Source organism: Micropterus dolomieu, linkage group LG20 (genome assembly GCF_021292245.1).
Source record: "Micropterus dolomieu isolate WLL.071019.BEF.003 ecotype Adirondacks linkage group LG20, ASM2129224v1, whole genome shotgun sequence".
In the NCBI taxonomy this organism is placed as follows: Eukaryota; Metazoa; Chordata; class Actinopteri; order Centrarchiformes; family Centrarchidae; genus Micropterus; species Micropterus dolomieu.
The window spans coordinates 32949091-32970110 of record NC_060169.1 but is presented as its reverse complement, the minus strand read 5'-3'; positions in this window follow the sequence as shown (position 1 = coordinate 32970110).

The window sequence follows — 21020 nt, the reverse complement described above, 5'->3', positions numbered from 1 at the left end:
ATGCTTGCCTAGCGGCTAATTAGGCACGTGAAAAACACTAAGCTGCAGCACACACAGTGACAAGACATCCACCCGCTGCCTCCCCTCACCCCCACCTTTCCTACTGAACGTTAGGCAGTCAATGGACATGAAGTTGTTACTGTGATGTAGTAGTGTAGTGATGTGTAAGATTTAGTGGCATCTAGTGGCGAGGGTTGTGAAATGCAACCATCTATCCAGTCTACCACTGCCCCCTACCCTCTCAAGGAGCATAGGACAGCTACGGTGGCTGACACAGCACAAAAGGTGTCTCTTCTGAGACAGCAGAGAGAAATGAGGTTTCTTTAGGTATATTTATTAAGAAATTGTATTTACTTAATTATTCAGTAAAACCATGTGTTATTGTGACTTGGCCACTGACAGATAACATGGAACATGTAAGCCGAGAGTGTGAAACTCACTGTTTCTGCACCACAGTCAATTATAAACCACACATTAGATAAAGTTTATACAAACACTGATAAGGCAAACACATTAATTCTCTCTGTTATTATGGACCATCGGCAAAACTACCCACCAACAATAATATCTGGCCCGCTGACAGATTATGATGCTTTGATAGCGGCAAAAAATATAAATAAATAAATGCTTTGATAGCGGTGCTGAAATAGATCTCAGTCATGACAGCAACAGTTACTCACATAATCACTTCCTCTTTAGCACAAGAAGCTTGTTACTGCTATGCTGCTCTGCCTCTGATTGGCTACTAGTCCTTAACTCAGTACTGCACATGTACAACTCCAAATAAAGATCAAATTAAAGTGAGATGCTTCACTCTGTAGCTAAAACAGAGCAGTCAACTCACAGGGTGAAAAGAGGTGCTGTTGCAAAGTGCAGTATGATAAAAAATATGGTGTTTTTTGAAAATTAAACCATGTAAATGTTCTGGTATAAAAAATAATAATAATAACCCAAAAATGATCTTAATGTGACCACTCTAAAAACTTTAGCTTAGATGCTGGTAGTCCATATCTTCAATACCACTGCTTATAAAACACTACCTGTCCTTAACCTACAATTCCCACATTCCCCTGGCTCAGACTGCCAGCAGCTGTCAGTCAAAAACATACACTTCCCCAAATTTCCCTCCTTTTTAAGTATTAATATACTATGTGTGTGTATATATATATATATATATACATTTTTTTCACTGTAGATTTTTAATGTTAATGTATACATTAACATTAAAAATCTACAGTGAAAACAGTATGATTAATCGTAATTTCAGTTAGACTTCGCTTCACTCAAATTATGAAAAACATATACAGATATTCTGGTGGTTTCTACAAATGTCCATTAACCTTCATTGTATTGGGCTGGAAGCAGAAATGTCATCTTCAAACATGGACAAATAAAACCCAAATTATCTGCATGGATTCAACCAGAGCCAGATTAGTAATTTTGGTTCAACAATCCTTAAAGAAAATTATTTTAGTCGAAATTACAGAAGAAAAAATCCTAGATTCCTCACTCTTTACCATGCACTGAGGAAACAATTTGAAGCACTGGCAGGCGTGAGTGAAACACTCCTGTAAATATTTGTCTTTGTTTGACATGGAGGTAAAGCTCCCTGAATAATGTAGATGAGAAACACATTACCATTAGGAAATCACTAACGTAGCTGCAGGTCTCTGCTGTTCATGCAGGTGTGTGTGATGTAACACATTGCCTCGATGGATGTTGATGTAGCTCAGAGTGTAAACCCTCAAAAATGGCCGCCTCACTGCGTTGTTCGGGCAGACAATAACAGATCTGCCGGTGGGTTATGACTTTTCCCACTAATGTCTTTGCTAAAGTCTGGCTAGCGGCCAGCAGGAAGAGGCAACCTGGCAGACGGCACCACATCAATATACCAACTAGCCACCAGAGCCCGACTCAAACGATCGGGGACTTTAAAGGTAGCAGCTGGTGAGTTGATATGGGGCTTCCTGCATTCTGCCGAGGGCCTTTAGATTCATTTAAATGATAGAGATTACTTTTAAGCGCTACACACATTAATTGATGTTGAGAGCAGGGAGATATGGAAGTTAGAGGATATAGGCTACCAGAGATGAACATGAATAGGTTTATCTCTTTGTTTTCTGTGACTAAACAGACGCTTATGTCCACTCACACATACAAAGAATCCTCTCAAGGACGTTGTGTTCCACTTATCTGTCAAAAACAAGTTGAAGTATAAATGTAGATCCCCAAGTCCTCTGGTAGTTTGTTATTCTTTCAAAGAGAGGATATTATTTTCCTGACTCTTCATCTCTGGAGTGTCTGAAGGACCTTTTTGACATAGAGTGCTTTTGATAAAAGTATCAACACGGTGCGTGACCCCACCACTCCCACCCGTTTCTATTGTGCATTTGGTAAAACTCCCTTATCCCCCACCTCTCTCTTTTTAAGCATTCACTGCTTCTTGCGGGCTTCATTGTAATTCTTCCCCTGCTTGGTTTCCGTCTTCCCTCACTTAGTGGCCCAAGAGGTGCTGCTAGTTCCCTGAGGAGCCTGCTGGCTCGTGGTCAGAGGCCTTTTGAGCTGCCAAGTCAACTGAGGCCGTCGGTGCCCCTACTGTGTGTTCCTGCACAGAGGCTGCTGCGATGCTGGCGCAGGCCCATTGATTTACTGCCTTTGGCTAGGACACTCTCCAAGGAGCTCCCATTCTGGCTGGGATATCATTTATTTGGGACACATTTGGCAATGCTGGCATCTTGGCCCTCTTTGAAATGCATCGTCCAGAGACAAAATAAATGAACGGTATCAAAGACGTGTCAACCATGATGCTTTTTTCATGAACGATGGGAGAAAGGGACGGCACACTAAAGCAATTGTGTCCCCATGCAGCACAGCACCGTGTTCAGAACAGACAAAGCACCGAGGCACAACAAAGCTAAACATGAATAAGACTGCTTTAGCCGTCAACGTATGTGTAACGCGCGTGTCAGAGTCATCCGATAGAGTTATGTCTGACATTTCATAATTTCTCGACCACCACTATATGAACATAGTGTTTTTATTTTGCCACTGATCAGGCAGATTCAAAAATCATTCTGTCTGTCAAAAGTAAACAGTAGGATGTGGCTGTGTGACAGTGCAATGTTTGTTACTTCACACTTTGTCTACTGGGCAATGAACGACAACCCAAGCGTTCTGAGATGTCTTTCTGTTCCACTGTTTTCTAGGCAAAATTTCTGTGTTGATACTTACAGACAGGGGAAAAGTGAAAGCTGTGGTTGAGTGGCAGCATTTTGTTTTGCATTTGTCTCCAAACAGATGCATAGCTGTCATTCAAGGTCCCATTGAAGATTGCTATCAAATGTAATCGCTTCAAAGCTTATTCCCATGGATGCCCGCTTACAGATACAGCTTTTTCAGGTGTCTGTCAAAAAGATGTTGCAAAGGGGCATGCAGCAAAAGCTTCAAATATATGAATTTAAATATAGAAGGGGCAAAGACATTATGATTCACATCAGGCACTCCTAAAGCAACACAATGCACTTGGTTTCATTGTGTCTTAAGCTGTATTGCTCCATCATTAAAGGCTGTTGTATTGCTCCATCATTAAAGGTTATTCATTTGCTTTGGAAAAAGTAGAACAGAATGGCCACATTATTTGTTTCAACTAAATCAGATTCCAGCTTGTAAAATGTTTACAGTGTAAATGTTGATATTACACGTAAATTATGAGCTTTGCTTCTCACAATTGATCAAATAATCTAATCAGACTTGATTTGCAACAAACCAAGGTTGTATAAAAGCAACAATTGTTTGTATACCTACCTTGATCAAGCAATTGTTCTCTCTTTTTTTCCAACTCTCATCAGAGCTGCTTGGCTGGGCAGTTAAATTTTACTCGGCAAATTGTGTCTGAAAAATCAATTAAATCTGACCCTAGTGTTCGCCTTTGTAATATTTGGAATCAATCAGCTCATGGCTTAGTATGGATTTGCAATAGTACACCTTTCAGTCCTCTTAAGAGCAATCACAGCCTTTCAATCACACTCTGTAGTCACCCCTGGATACAAACATGTCGGCTTGGAGATGTTGCCATTTGAAAACCTTTGAGTTGTTTTGTTGAATAGCTGCAGGAACTGTTTTAAGAGCATGGCATGTAAAAACATTGTTGACACAAGTGTCAGGTGTGAAATACGTGATAACTGAGGAAAATGACGTGGCTATGTTTTTTTTTGTATATGAAAGACATGAAACGGCACAGGCGATCACCTTGAACTCTTGAAATTAATTTCCACCGCTGATATCATATCTGTTATTACTGTTTTTTTTTTCTTTCAATAAAACAGCCAGTTATGCTGAAGATAAGAGCTACAACTGGCTGTGATACTGATACCTGCACATTTCAGTTAAATATGCTGGAAATAACCAGATTAAATACACATGTTAAGGATCGAGCATGATACATTATGCGCTATGCATCACACACAGTCCTAAACTGAAAAAAGCATATGTGTCTTCTGTTGTGAAATCTAAGCTAATGTGATGCTGGCATACTCTCTGTGAATCATGTATGTTATAAACATCTTTATTTCATACTGGGATCAAGCACATTGCACAAGACACTATATTTGATCATATCAAACCAGGACATTCTATTTAATGTTAGAAAGCACAATGAGGCTCATGATTATATCTGTGTAAACTAGGGGTGTGACAAGATCTTGCGCCATGAGATCTCGCAAGATTTAATTGTGACGAGAATTCTCGTCAGGTAAACAGCTATCTCCTACACACAAATGGATTTTTCACATGTCAAGCCACACCAGCCAGCTGATGTTTAATGCTCAAAATTTTTCATTTTTATTAAAGATCTCTTAAAAATAGTCTTAAAATGTCATCTCATCTCGATCTCGTGAACCCAATGTCAAACCTCATCTTGGCTCATGAATTAAGTGTCTCGACACACCCCTAGTGTAAACCATTTTAATAGAAATCCAAAAACAGTTGGTTATTGTGCGACAGCAGTGCATATAAAAGTGTCTCTGCATGGGGACTGAAAGCAGGGGAAAACATCTCACTTGGACAGTCTGGTAAAGACAAAACCACAAATGTTAAACTTATGGTGGTGTTAAGGAAAGTAAGGGGAAATTTGTCTCTTCTGTGCAAAATTTTGCATCAATCCATTGAGTACATATTGAGACATTTAACTGGATGTATGAAAAGTTTGATCTACTGGATCACCAAAGTCATTAAGATTGATCCTTTGTGCACCATGAATATAATATATATGTACCAGAGAAAAAATATACCACGTTTGTAAATTCTATTCAGTATTACTAAAAATAATTTTTGATAATAAAAAAAACTCCAATACCTTTCAGAAGAGACCAAGCTCATGACTGTAATCCAAAGGAATGTGTGCTGATGGTGGTGCGGGGGATCTGCGCACACACAGAGTGTACACCCACACCCACACAAATATATATAAGTAGACTGGTTAAATCCCACGGGTTAACTATAGAAAACATGTCCCCATCCCCTCCAGAGGACACAGGCAGCTGGGGCACAAACTAAGGCGTCCATGCCAAGATGCCTCATGCTCTAGTCAAAGATGACATGTTGATGCTTCACACTACATATAATTGTCACAAAATGTGTCCCTGCCGGTTACAGACTGATAACCACAGTTACCCTGCAACCCTTGAGTTAGATCAGCCCAGCCGACTGGACTGCTCCAGAAGCCGCAGTGGAAATAACACTGGATCAGTGAGGTCTGTGTGTTTAAAGTGGAGTCACTGCTACTCTCTTTTGACATGTACTGTTTTTGACTCACGGTGAAAACTTACAAAACAAGCTCAGCTTCATGGGTTACCCGTCATTTCATTTAATGAGAAAGTGAACAGGTGTTGAAAATGTTTTAGTGGTGAGTGCATCACAATTCTTTGAACATACATATAGAAATAATTTATAGTTTTCATGTCTGTACAGTAAATATGAAGATACAGCCAGCAGCTGATTAGCTGAAAAAAAAGGTTAAAAAAAAGTGATTTTTTCTTCTTTTTTTTAACTTAGTTCAGTTTTGCATGGATTAAACAAATGAGATACAACATGTTAATTAGTGACGGGTGCTGGTATTTTATGGGCTTTGTCTAGCTTTGTCTAGCCAGTCTAGTCTTTCCAATCTAACCTTGTCTTTGTGCTAATGTAAGCTAACCAGCTGCCGGCTGTAGCTTGATACTTACCACCTAGACATGAGAGTAGTATTGATCTTCTCATCTAACTCTTGGCAAGACAGTGAATAAACTTAAAATGTCACACTATTCTATAAAAATAAATTTATCTATTGAGTATGCTAGTACAACAACACTCCAATAAAAACAGCAAAATCAGAAGACCACTGCAAAAACAGATGATGCACCAGAGGGGAGTCAAACATTAATTTGATTGTGAGACACATTAAAATCATTTATATAAACAAACAGCAATCTTGGAAGGCGAAACTGTCTCTGCCCGCAAAACTTTGTTAAGTTCTTGGCATCTTGAGCACTCGACGTCGGCTTGATCCCAGGTGTTCAGCGCTGAATGGATTATTGCCTGGTTTGAGGTCAGATATGATGCCTTATTAGCTCATGAAAGAGCAGGACAGAGTGCCAGACCATTGTTCTCCATACTGAGATGAAAGGCTAGCTGGCTAATGAACATCTGCCAGCCAGCATAAGGACCCCAGCAGACACACAAAACCTTGAATTGACCATTGCTGAGAGCAGCTGCTCTGATCAGAAAGATTTTGATGTAAATTTAGACTGAGGGTCCACCATGGAGCAGCTGTAACAGCCAAGTACCAGATTAGGAGGAAGGCAAACTGTGCTCCTCTTATGTGTGTCTGAAATGCCAAAGTTCATCAGCCTAACCTCTATCAGGCTGCAGAAGAGTTCACATGTCCTGTCTGCCAACACCGGAATGAAAAAAAAAGGATGATGTAGATTTCAAAGGTATACATTCACTGTCACCTTTTCAGGATATGAAAAATTCTGAATCTGATTTTACCTGTAACTTCTTTGAATCTGTACAATTTCCCATGGAACATTGTTTCGATGTTGGAGACATATTGGAGACACGTGAATTAAGGTCAAATTGGTAAAATTTTAAAAAATGCTAAGATCCGAATGTTATGTAACACACCTAACACATGAAAAGTTTAAATTAATTAATTAATATTTCTGCTTTTCTGTGGTTGTTTTTCCCATGAGCAGAGAAACTCTATGTTTTATTTACAATATTCTGGTGCTAGACCTTCAGCAGGCAAATTGTTTATGACAGTGAGAGTCTTAAATAGGTAGTTATGGGACAACCATAAATGTTTAAATTCTTAAAGAATTTTAGGGCTGACCCCGAATAGTCGAAGATTTGATGCTTTGATGGGCAGAGCCTGATACGACTGTCACTTTCACAGTCGAAGATTCGCATTAAAACAAAGCTCAACATCTGATTTACATAGAACGACCACTTTTCTCCCAATCAGTTAATACTGCCTATTACAATATAAATTTCAACATATGATGTTGTGTAGTATGTTGTGCTCTTAATAAATGTTTTTAAGTGCGTGACTAAATCCAAAAATCCAAAAGGGGTCAGTGCACATGTGTAGGGGTATCGTGTATGTGTGTTTATGTGTGTAGCCTAGTGGCAGAGAGGCGGAGCCTCAGCCTCACCTGTGTTGTGCCGAGTAGTCCGCACCTCGTGAGATGTTCGGATAATTTATCACTATTGATGAACCACACAAAGAATATTATCTTGTTTTTAAACAGTAGCCTACTTGAAATAGACCTGCGACATGCATGCAGTTTGCGGCTGCATGGCATGCACCCAAAGCTCTGCACAAGACCGGTGAATGGCAGGTGAGCAGAGAGAAAATGGTCAACAATAAGCCTCAGTTTAGCTGGAAATGCGCAGTGTGTGACTAATGAATAGAGCTCTGCAGCGTCTCAAGATTAAAGCGGAGCTACCGTGTGTACCCACCCCGACTGTATAAATCCTTAGTCGGGGACAGCCCTACAAAATTTGGTAGATTACTATAAATTCTCAAACTATTGCATGTTACATTTGCAGAAGAACCTGTAGGCATACGTTTACATGGCAAGTGAAACACATTATCAACAAATAAATACATACATGTATACATACATCAAGTAACCATCATCAAATTTTCCTTTACCCTATCAAGACTGTACAAGTAGGCTTCTAAAATAAATCCTACAGGCCTTATGAGAACAGTGAATCCAGTACTTCTCTGTAGAGTCATACTCTATTTAAAAGTACCAAAGTTTAAAAAATATATCAATTTATCATAAACTCAGCTAATCTGCTTAATCAAATATTGATGAATCCCGATTAGTGCAGGGAAGTATGTGACATCACCTATTCCTAGTTAAGCCCCGTCCACTTCAAATCAGTGAGAAGAATACAGAAAAAATTCAAAACGTTGGTAATCAGCTGATTGAGAACATAGACTTTTGTTTTTTGTGATGGTAATGACAAAAATTAGTGCTTAACATCAAAACCTGAACGACTTCTTTGTGTTATGTTAAGTACAGCTGGTTAGGGACATCATTAAGTTATCCTCCACCAGAATCTGAAGTCATTTACATAATGCAAAAAGTCTAAACCCTAAAGTGCAATTACATTGTTCATACCACCATGCACTAGGAAATGATTCCCCTAACTACAGTGTCAGAACGCATCACGAAACATATCAGAGCAGGATCTGAATGTAGCAAAGGCCACAGTGCAGTGTTAATTAGGTTACTGATACTTTCCACTGCACAATTACTCTGTCAGAGTGGCTCATCTTTCATTTTCACTGGTCACCTCCTTCCGTCTTTGAGGATTATTCCAGGAAATTTCTTCTGCTCAGCACACACCTGAAGGTAGTAGGGGAACAAGGAGGGTACAGGCTTACGACAACACCTATGACCCAGTCTTTGTGAGGAAGTAGTAGACATACGCTATGTTTAACCAAATTAATTTGGACATTCAGGAAAAAAGTGAGCTCCTTGAGCAGCTTCCAGTGGTAGAGAAAAAGGCAGACGGAGGCTTTAGGAACAGCTATTAGAAGCTTGTATAAACAGTGCAGAGAGTAACAGAGCTCTTGCTTCTTGGACATATGTAAATAGAGGCTGGCCCTGGGAGATAGAGGTGGACTTTGAGGTAATTGTGTAGAGATCCTCTGCTCACCATTGAAGGGGGCTGATGCATTTTCGGAGAAACCTAAGGGATTAAAGCGACCGCAGGCAGAATTGGTGGGTCACACAGCCTGAACCATCCAGGCCTGAAGCAAAAACAGTCAAATCAAGGTGGTGCTGTGGTTGAGTGTGCGTACATGTGGGTGTGAGTATGTGTGCATACATGTAAGGGTATCCCTGTGAGGGAGCGCACGAGGCAGAGGGTAATTGGTATTAGCAATGAGGAAGCTCACCTCAGACAGTGAGGTTATCACCTGCACTCTGAGCTAATCTCCCTGCGTTTCAGGAAGAGCACTCTCCAGCCTTGCCAAAGCATCGCGGACCAGAGCGGGTTACTAGTCCATTTACAAAGGCCAGAGCTGCCACGCCAGAACTCGCCCATGGGAGACACCCTGTCTGTTACATGAAAGAGGAGAATAATTTGGCTCGCCACACAAATATATGGTGTACGTCATACTCTAGGGTACTCTGCCACATGAATGCAAGACTACATAGCTGTCGGTTTTCCTTGGGTGAATTTTAAGCTGTGCTGTTACATTTAGAGTAGCTTTGCTATCGGTCTTAAACTTTATGGTATGGTAAATGCACCTGTTAGTCAAGGTACCCTGGTGTATGGATAGGCAGAAAAGCTTGAGAAGTGAATTGAATTACCTTTTGTCTGTTTGAGGAGTCTTTAAGAATATATGCAGAGAGTCAACAAATGCCACAAAATGACTGAAAATGCGTTTGCCTGTCTCTTAATATTTTGAAACTTCCCTACCCTGCTTGTGGAAATCAGCCCAAGTCCACTTGTTCTTATTAAAGACCTAAATCAAAGTGTCACAAATATATAATTACATTTTTCAAAAAGGCTAAGTAATTTCCTTAAACAGCGGGACACTGTAACATTACTGAAACAGGAGTAAATGGTGTATTTGTTGGGGACTATTTCCAGCTGCAGATTAATACACATTTTGGTGAGCTAGTGAGTCTTTCCAGCACTAAGGTGGTGTGTGTTTCACTGACTCAAAAGAACCTAGTGGCCACGTTCATGGTAATTAAGGAACGTGTCACCCAGTGTAATATTGGGGCTCACTGAGTTTATGAACAATGGAGCTCTATGGCACATAGGCCAAGCTTTGTCTAAATAGCCTACTTATATTTAGTGAAGGTTTTGGTCTTTTTTTCGTTGGTCTGTTGAGAAACATGTAAAATATTGCCAGCGTGATTCTTTAATGCGCTCTAAGCTAACATCACATGATAAACAGTACCATATCTAAGACAGAAGACAGGGCATTGATGACACTCCTATAGTACCATGTTAAAGGTAAAATGACAAAAATAGCCACTTTCTGAATTGTTGGTGTTGTCTCATTCAGGTTAAGCTGTTTACGTGACTCTTTGATACCGTGTGATTAATGCTCCCTGTTGACATGACTAAACCAGCTGACAAAATATTCTTATCCACAGATAGAACCATCCGCCTGTGAGTATGAAATGTTACGCCCACCAGCTTCCCACACTCTCTGAGTGAGCAGTAGAAGGTTATATCTAATACATGGAAAAGAAATGATGATCCCTGTAGTAATGCACAGTGTGTTTTTTCCTTGCCATAGAAATACACCCAAGACACCATGTTAAGTCTGAAATCAGAAGTCAAAGCTTTATGATGTTTCAATGCCAGAGTAGCCAGTAAGTCGAATTAAATTTTTAAAAATATATATAAAACATGAGAAGTTAGAATGATGCTGTACGGTTCTATAATCAGATTTCTTATCATTAAATGAGACTCTCCCAAACATTTATATAGAAAAACAAAAGAGCAATATTATATATATATATAGAAATATTTTCTCAATTCATTTCATTTTTTACTGTGAATGTATTATTTACATTAAAGAGGTGGTATTATGCTCATTTTCAGGTTCAAAATCGGCTGGACTACAAACGAGCTGTTTTCAAGCAGTTCAGAGCAGTGCTTTCTGTGGGAGATGGGAACTCCTTTTGGGCTGGACTTTGGGCTTTTTTACTTTGCAAACCTATTACAAGCACAAAAAAGATATATAACTCAATAAAGGAGTGGGAAAAAGCCAAAAAGCATAATTTAATAGGGGAGAGCCGGGACGAATGAAACACTTTTCAGATATACGTCATTTTAAATTATAACGTTACAGACAGAAATCATTTGTTGTTGTCATCAACAACTCACATGTGTGTTCTATCAATACCAGTTGTTATCTTGTTAAAATGTGGAACGACTTCAGTATTATATCACTTTGAATGAAAGGTGCGCATTGTTTCATTCGTCCCTACTGTGCGGGATGGATGAAACACAGGGGTGGGACGGAAGAAACACAACGACATACATTTAAATAGTTTAAGTTATTCTTGTATAAAATTTAGAAAGCTTGACACTACCCTTCTTAATATGTAATTGCAAACTCATTACGTCCTTTTTCTTAATAAAAAATAGTATAAATACAACTTAGCTAGCTAACTAGAAAATCTAACAGCTAATGCACACGTGGATCAGATATCGGCTGCCCTTTTTATGTACATCTGCAGCCTGTTTTCCTGGTCTACTGTGAAGATCCTGTTATTTGGCTGTGAGCATCCTGGTGGTCCAGCCTGTAGCCTAGTGGACTTTGCCCCCCTCCCGCCGTATCTAAATAAGGTAGAATGGCTGCATGTCAGGACGAATGAAACACCTGTTTCAATCAACCCGACAGTGACTCTTTTGACGTTTAAACTTCACTGGCTTCTAAACTGTAAAACATTGACATTTAAAACTTCAGGATGTGTAAAAGTACTAACTAAGTAACTAATCTTTTATGTGATCATGACCATGGCACATGGAACAATAAACACAACTCATCATTCACAAAATTTACTTTCCGTTATTGAAAACAGCTTCTTTCGTATAACTCCGTGAAAATGTGACGTATCCACCTTATTTTTTCCCGTTCTGTTAAGTACTGTGGACTGAATGTGCTGAGGTAGTTTGGTATATCAGACTTGTATGGGCTCCGAGAAAATCGCTGTGTTTCATTCGTCCCGCGTTTCAATCGTCCCGGCTCTCCCCTATTATTATAATTATATGGCCAGTTCCTGGAGGAGGAGTAAGTGATTCTGGAGAAATCCAACACCATGACAAATACCATGATATAAAGCAACACAGCAAATAATGTAAGTAACATACACAACAACAGCTTATCCAGGTGTACTAGAAAGAAAGCTGAATTTGTTTGTGTGTGTGTGTGGGGGGGGGGGTCATTTAACCTCACCTGACACACAAATCATGGCTGGAACGGCCATTTACAGAGCCAGAGATTTTTAGCTAGTGTTTCACGTTAACTGTGATATTACAGACATTACTTACAGAAAAACACTCAGCGCTCGAAAACATCTTCACGGCTAGTTAAGTACCATTCACTATCCTGATTGACAGGTCACCATGGTAGACTTGAGAATGTTTCTCATTATAAATACATAGGCATCTGGATTGATGCCAAATTTACTTGTAAAACACATACAGACAACCTAACTCCCAAACTAAGGATGCAACTTGGCTTTTTGCAAAGAAACAGGTCCTGCTTCCCATTTTATTCAAAAGGATTGCAGAAGGGACCTTTTTTGCTGTATTGGATTATGGCAAAATTATTTATAGACATGTTCCTCTCTGTAACCTTAAACATCTAGATGCTATCTGTCAGCTCTTAGATTTATTACTGACGACCCATATGCCACCCATCACTATGTCTTGTATCAGAAGGTAGTCGTTCACCCCCTCTTTGTCAGGTGAGATCTCCACTTTTATCTATTGAAATGACCACCTTATTGATCACTTCACTCCTGCGCTTAAGACATTATACTTACAAAACACATTCTCAGGACTGGCTAATATGTTCCTGCAGTAAATGCCAATCTTGGAAACAGACAGCCTCCAGATATTTTGCCCCATTTGTCTGGTATAATTTACAGAGTAACACTGATGTTACTAATGTAAGTCTCTTTGGATAAAAGCATCTGCCAAATGAGTAAATGTAAATGTAAAATTATGTTACTTTTAGGTGTGTCTATTTTACATAATATGCTTGTATTTTAAGGATAGTTTATAAAAATTATTTTAAGGATATTTCAGAATGCCTTTATTTACACATGTATTTAAATCTTTGATATTTAATTATTATTTTATTATGTGATTGCCATTACCATCATTATTTTCTGTACTCAGGCCTCACTTGTAAATGAGATCTCAACCTCAATGTAACTTCCCTATTAGATAAAGTATATTCTTATTTTTCGTCTTATTATTACTTTACAGTGCTGGAGTGTGTGCAAAGCAATAACTACCATGATGGTAATTCTATGTGTGTGTACACAGATGCAGCTGTTAACACAGACTTACACAGGCCCTATGGCACCAAGACAATCTCAGCAGCTTCTCTTGTTGTTGAAGAGGAATTGTTAGGAAAAGGAGTAGGAAAAACTTGAAAGTGGCGGTAGGTTTCTTAATAAAAACTAGTTGTGTTCCAATATATGCCCTTCTTTTGAAACATTTGAAAAACTGAAGGACAAAAGTATGGCACTAATGCCCAGTAGGGCTTGGATCGATATATGATAGAGAACTTTTATGACAGCTACTTCTCTGTGTGCGTTCTTGTGTAGGTGTGTGCAGGTGTGTGGGCGTACATGCGTGCATGCCTGTGTGTACGCCATAAGTAATAAAGGCACCGTGGCTGTGTCGCAGGGAGCCCGAATGTGTGACAGCCACTCTTAGACCACAGGGGAGGAGAGGACGGCTGCTCAGAGCTTGAAATATTGAGCTCTAGTACAGGCATGTAAGCGGCTCGCCTCCAGCTCCTATAGTCATGAACCCTCTCTCAGCCCAAGGCAATTACAATGGATGGGAATCAGGAGCTCAGGAGCACAAAAAGCTTCCTGTAGAAACAACACAATAAAGAGTAATTTCCAATTCTGCCTCTACCCTCATGTATTGAAAACATATGAATGTATTCTCTTTGCACTATCTTCTTATTAAACACAACAGTGGAGAGGAGGCAGCACTGGTAATAAGAATGCAGTGGGTTTTTGCCACGCTTGAGTGAGCAGCACTAGTGTGCCACGGATAAATAACAGTGAAGAGGAAGATGACAAGGCTGTGCTGTACCTGGAGCAGCCAAGCCGGAGCCACAGGGCTACAGGAGCAGCATTGTGTTGCAGTGTAACAGTAGAAGGAACCACCTCTCTGCTACCCGGCTCCACTCACCTGCTTTGATCACCAACTGGAGTGTCATTCATAACCTACAGCGCTGCAGAAGGCTGACGAATGTGTGTGTGTGTGTGTGTGTGTGTGTGTGTGTGTGCTCTGTGCATGCAAGAGAGAGAGAGAGAGCATGGTTTCCGAATGCTAGTGTTGTCTCTCTATTTCCTTTCAACTTTATTTTTCTCAAGTCCAACAGAATGCGAGAGGAGACTGGCACAGACAGACAGAGGGAGATTTAATTTGGAGCAGGTTTTCATTTTGGGAAGATTGAAAATCTAATTTTGCCACCAAATCAATATTCTGATCCCTTGACCAATTATCATACGACACTGACAAACATGAATCCCTTCCCTTATATTTGATTTCTGAGAACATATTAGCATAGAAAATGCATTCAGGAATTGTAAATTCCTTTTAGTTGACTTGAGAGCTGTGAATCACACAATAGGGGATGTGAACCGTACAATCAAGGATGTTTACGCCTGTCCATTTACATTTCACTGCTGCTAATAATTGATTACTAAATTCATAAACACTTCCAGTGTACCGCTAATGCGCAGATTGTATTTTCTCTTGACGTTACTGCTTGTTGAAATATCAGCAGTATCCAGAAACCTGGAAGCACAAAGTGAAGTTATTTTAGTTTGGGACATAAAAAGTTCCTTTATATGAGATTATAAACGCAGCTGATTAGCATGCATGTTTGTTGCATGTTCACTACAGCCTTTTGGCCAGATAAACAAATAATACTGACATATTCCAGGATGGCAGATGTATAAAATCTATAATAATTTATCACAGCTAAATATGTTTTGTAGGGTAAACACTGTACATGATGGTATGATGCAAGTTTCACTCTGTGGCTTTGAAAATGCAAGCTGGAGTATGGTTTGGCAATCAGACCCACCTCTGAGCAACCACAGGGGAGCTCAAGAGGCAGAGGGAAGCTAAATCTCTGAAGCAAGGTGGGAGTCTCCAGCTCAGCAAGGAAGTCCTGGTGGGGAGCAGGCAGGATCATCCGCATCCCTGTTTATAATTTGACACACTTCCTCACCAGGCAACCCCCTTAAATTTATTTTTGATATTTCTGTGTATGATAAGTGTTTGAGTTTTTACTTTTAGTCTGGCTGAGAAATGCATGGTTACTATCTTCAGGATGATTAGTACTAAGCAAGCCTGCTTCCATACAAGATGGGTATGTTTAAAATGTATGGCAGCTTTTACACAATTACACAAAAGTCGGTGATAACAAAGTATTTCTGCAAGTTTCTATCAGCTCGCATATCAGTAAAACGAGGGCTAACAATTATATCTGCTATATTTAACCCTCTGGAGTAAATGGATGCATTTCGTTGGAGAAACTAGCACAAGACAGCTGGACTTTGAAAGTATCCAATTGAAAAAATCCCACAGGCCTCCCTCTAAAGCCACTCCCCCAAAACATATTTATTTCCATGCGCAGTGAGTGCACGGGCACAGTGCGAGCTGGTAGACAGGCATGTAGGCCAGCCAATCGTTTCATTTGGACCCCATTAAAAATCCCCCAGAACATTTAGCACCACGCTTTACGAAATTATTGCATTTCTAAGCGGCGTAACATATTCTCAAAACAACAATATATGACATGCCGAAAGCTAAGCAAAAACAGCCTACAGTTACACTGGCTATAGTACAACAGCATTTTCTATTATACAATTATATTGTTGATGTAATTACAATTTAACATAATCCAGCAAATCCATTGTGCATTAGTGTGACACTTCCTCTGCGACAGTTGCAGCTGAACAAAAACTGTACCCCGTAATTAAGTTAACAAGAGAGCTTTTTGTTTTACTTTTAGCCAAATATCCTGAATCTATAACGCACTTTAGAAATCAAGGCAGGCACCACCCCAATAGAATTGGAAATATTCAGTCCCTGACATAATATGCAAAGACACACAATGTCACATTACAGCAGCGAGAGGCGAGGATAAGCAGCTCTCAGACAACAGTATTAGAGCGCCAGTCGAGACAAAGGGAATGGAGAAAAATGCCATACCCTCAGGTACATTGTTACTTTGTTGCTCATTAAACTTGCATTGTTTGAAGTGTTTAGCTGCTGAGCTTGTAGACACAGAGGGGCCACGCGATGCATATGAGGCAAACAAGTTCTACTGCCAACCAGGAGCTAAAAGCCTATACAGGTGCAGTAATGAGCCGGGAGAAAATGTAAAGCAGGGGAAGATGAAACAGACTGTGTGATCCATGAGCTGTTCAACCTCGTGGATTCCTAACAGCTCCTCAGAGCGGCAATGAAAAGGCTGATTGACGCACGGACGACGGGGGCAAAGAGAAGAGATGGGGTATCAGGTGGGGGAGTGCTCAGGGATTTTCACAAAAGCACACGTCTGAAATATTCAATTTAGCACTGATCAACAGTTGCCTTTTTCAAGCTCATATTGAATTATCCTATATGGCAACACCATTACATTGAGGATTATTACATGCTCTCCTGGAGATTTGGTTTATTCATCTTGCCTATTGTTGACGATGACTGGAGCACTCCCCAGAGAGCAGCCCAGAGAATTGATTTCTGACAATCCATGATTCACCTCCTCGAGTCCCACACTCTTCTCTGACACTCCTGCAAATCAACTTAAAGGCAGAGCCTGACAGTTCCTCACGTCGTACTCCCTATAAACAGCCATTATTTCTTCAGAAAGCTCTTTTTGTCTTGTACAGGGGGCTTCAAATCCAGCACATCCCTGTTAAGATGAGCCACGGTTTAGAAGGCGCACAGTGGGACTTTGAAGCCGGGGAGACGTACACAATGTGGAAGAAGGGATGAGGCGGGAGTGGCAGGTAACGTTCTATAAAGCCAGATTAGTAAGAGCTTCCACTGTTCAGCATCCCCAGTGACAGTGTGATGTGTTAAAGCAGGAGATTGACCTCTAACTTGGAACTGCCAAGGTCATGCAGTCAGTTTGGGTTCCGAATCAGTCACAGGAAATATAGACAGTGATGGACAGTTGCTTTCATTTTAGTGCTATGAATTGAATTGTCTTGGCAAACTCCACCGACCTGGTCCACCAAGCAGGTTAAAGGAATACTTTAACATTGTAGGTAATATGTTTAGACTATTCGCTTTCTTGCAGAGTTAGATGAGACAATTAAGCTAGTAGCTTTGTGAGAATGTACTTAGATCCAGAAGTGCTTTGAGCTAAATGCTAATGTCAGAATGCTGACATGGTCACAATGGCAATTGTACTTTTGTTAAGCAGGGATAATGTTTGCCATGGTCACCACCTCAGTTTAGCATGCTAAAGACAAATTACAGATGAGGCTGATGCCACTAGAGAAAAAGTCAGGAGATTACCAGAGTCAGTGGATGCTATCCTCTTGAGACCGTGGGTGTCCATAATTTTGACATAATTTTGTGGAAATCCATACAATAGTTATTAAGGTATTTCAGTCTGGACCAAAGTGGTGGACTGGGAGACCAACGGATTTTGAAGGCATTGCCTTTGCTAGAACCAACCATTATCACAGCTTAAACATGCACCTCTCAAGCTCACTAATTTATACATAATAACCTTTATATCATGTGTTTATTAGTGAACTTTAGAGGTGCCGGTAGGCCAGAGTGTGGCTAGCTGTTTACCCCTGCTTCCAGTTACACTAAAATAAGATGAATCTGTAGCTGTAGCTTCATTTTTAACAAATAGATATGAAAGTGCTTTTGATCTTCTCATCTAACTCTCAGTAAGAAAGAAAATAGTTTTTTCCAAAATCTCAAACTATTACTTTAAAACAAGCGCTACAAATGTGAAGACTTAAACAATACACACCTAGCAAGACATAAAGGATTTCTCAGCATCACAGTGTATAACAACAAAACTGAGATCTTAATCTAGGTAGTGTTTTCTCACTGTAAATATGTTTGATAAACAGGCTTTGGCTCCAAGCAGATGCACTTAATCAATCAGAAATTGAATTTGCGATGGTACAGATTCTTATTTAACGGTGTGGGGGCGATTCAACTGTGTCACAAGACATTCTGATGGATAAATGGCATAAGAATGGGCCCCCCTCCAGTCAACGCCTCTATGTTTCTGACATGGCCATTCCACGTCACACTGCTTGAAAAATGAGCTCTGTAGAGGCATGCAGTCCTGCTATGAGATTGCACTTCATAAAGGGGAACAGCTCACAGGGGTGAAATTCCACTGTAGGGTTATGGATTTTCCAGTACATCACTGATAGATTGCACTAATATAACCTCAATAAAGAGTTTGAGAACAACTTTATGGATGTTTTCCCTCTTTTGTCATCTAATTTTTCTCTCCTTTGATGTGTGCTCCACTTGATTTGTCTTTTTTTTCCCTCTTACTTTGTCTGGCTGTCACTCACTGGGTGCAGAGTAACACACTCTGAACACATTAGTCATGGGATGTGAACCACGGAGTGTTTCATCCAAAGTTTCACAACTAGAACCTCAAGCAGCTCATTTTGTTTGTTTTTGCTTCAAGCAGAAGCAGCAAGATGTTTTGGAAACCGTGGTGTGTACATTGCACATAAATTCCTAAACAGCACCACTTGGCACAAAAGAGAAGAAGGGCTCTTTACAGCTTTCCCTTTTATTCATCACTCCAAGCCATGTCTACAACTCAGATCAGCTACAGTTCGCTGTGCTACCACATATAATAATGAGCACAACACAACTTGTTGAAAAGGCAGACCATCTTAAGGTATTATTGGAGCAAAACAAAGAAGCACCTCTGACAGTGGAATTTATAGTTGTAGAAAATTTCAAGTCGCCCGAGAAAAATGCTTTAGGATTTGCAAAATTGTTACACCCTCTCAAATTCTTCATTGCAGGTGCACAAATCCTATTCTGCGAATCGCAAATTAATAAACTCATACACACATTTTTGCCACAGTTGCAAAATGGTGCAAAACACATTTACACACCTGTATCATGTAATAACATGATTATATTTTGATGTGTATTTTTTTCCCTATGTTGCTTTTATGTTTAATGTAAAGCACTATGAATTGCCTGGTGGTTGAAATGTGCTATACAAATAAACTTGCCTTGCCTTAAATTATTTTAACCCAAACAATGATCTTTTCCTAATCCTAAATAAATAAGTAGTTTTGGTGCCGTTCACCATGTGTCTATTATTGTTCCCATGAAGACGGTTGGGTACACCTGTTGCTGGCACTCTGGTTATATATTCTGTACTTAAGTGAATGTTAAGTAAAATAAATAAAATGCATTGTAAAACGGTAACAGCATACTCACCGGACGTGTCACCTATTGAGCATGTTTGAGATGCTCTGGCTCGGCGTATACGACAGCATGTTCCAGGTCCTGCCAATATCCAACAACAATCGAAGAGGAGTGGACCAACATCCCACAGGCCATAATCAACAACCCAATCAACTCTATGCGAAGGACATGTGTTGCACTGCGTGAGGCAAATGGTGCTCACGCCAGATGCTGACTGGTTTTCGGACTCCCCAGGACCCCCCCCAATACAGTGAAACTTCACATTTTCGAGTGGCCTTTTATTGTGGCCAGCCTAAGGCACACCTGTGCAATAATCATGCTGTCTGATCAGCATCTTGATATGCCACACCTGTGAGGTGGATGGATTATCTCAGCAAATGAGTGCTCACTAACACAGATTTTGACAGATTTGTGAACAATATTTGAGAGAAATAGGCCTTTTGTGTCTTGAATGAATGGGGGCAAAAACTAAAGTGTTGCGTTTATAATTTTGTACAGTGTAGATGTAGATATTTAAAAGCAGCTCTTTTTTTGCAGATCTTAAAGTTTTTTGGTTAAATCAAGGCTAGGTGTATTTCAGAAGCTTTTTTGTTATATTTGTAGAAATCAACAATCAATAAATCAAAAAGAAGAAAAAAAGAAATCTTGCCTGTAATAAGGCCAGCCAATCGCTTCATTCTGCCAGAATGAAATGATTAGCTGGCCTACCTGCCTGTCTACCTGCTGTACCTAATCTGCCTAACTGCGCTCACCCTGCACACACACTCAGTGGGCATGGAATTGTGTTTTTGGGGGAGTGGATGTGGAGGGAGGCCTGATGGGAGGGGGAGGGACTTTTTTCATTGGGTACTTTGAAAATCTAGCCATCTCTTCCTAAAAATTTTGACAGCAGAGGTGGATGTTAAGTCTGTACTGTGTGTTTTTCATCACTGAAAAATCTATCTTTATATATCTACATATGCACTTCACAGTTATTACTAATTAATTATTAATTACTAAATTTAAAAAGTCACAGACTGACCTTGACTGGCACACTATCTTGTTTAATTCTAATGTGGCAGAACTATTATGTCATTTCAAATACTATAAATGTGATCAAATGGAAAGATTAATTGTTGGAAATTGTTTCACTATCATATGGGAACAAAGACTAGTCTGGTTGTGAAGCTGTGATGGAACGTGATGAAAATATTTTCTGAATTTATATAAAAACACCTTACCCAACATTTGTCTAGAAAATGGAGAAACCCTGAATCCTGTCTATAACTTTTTCAAATAAG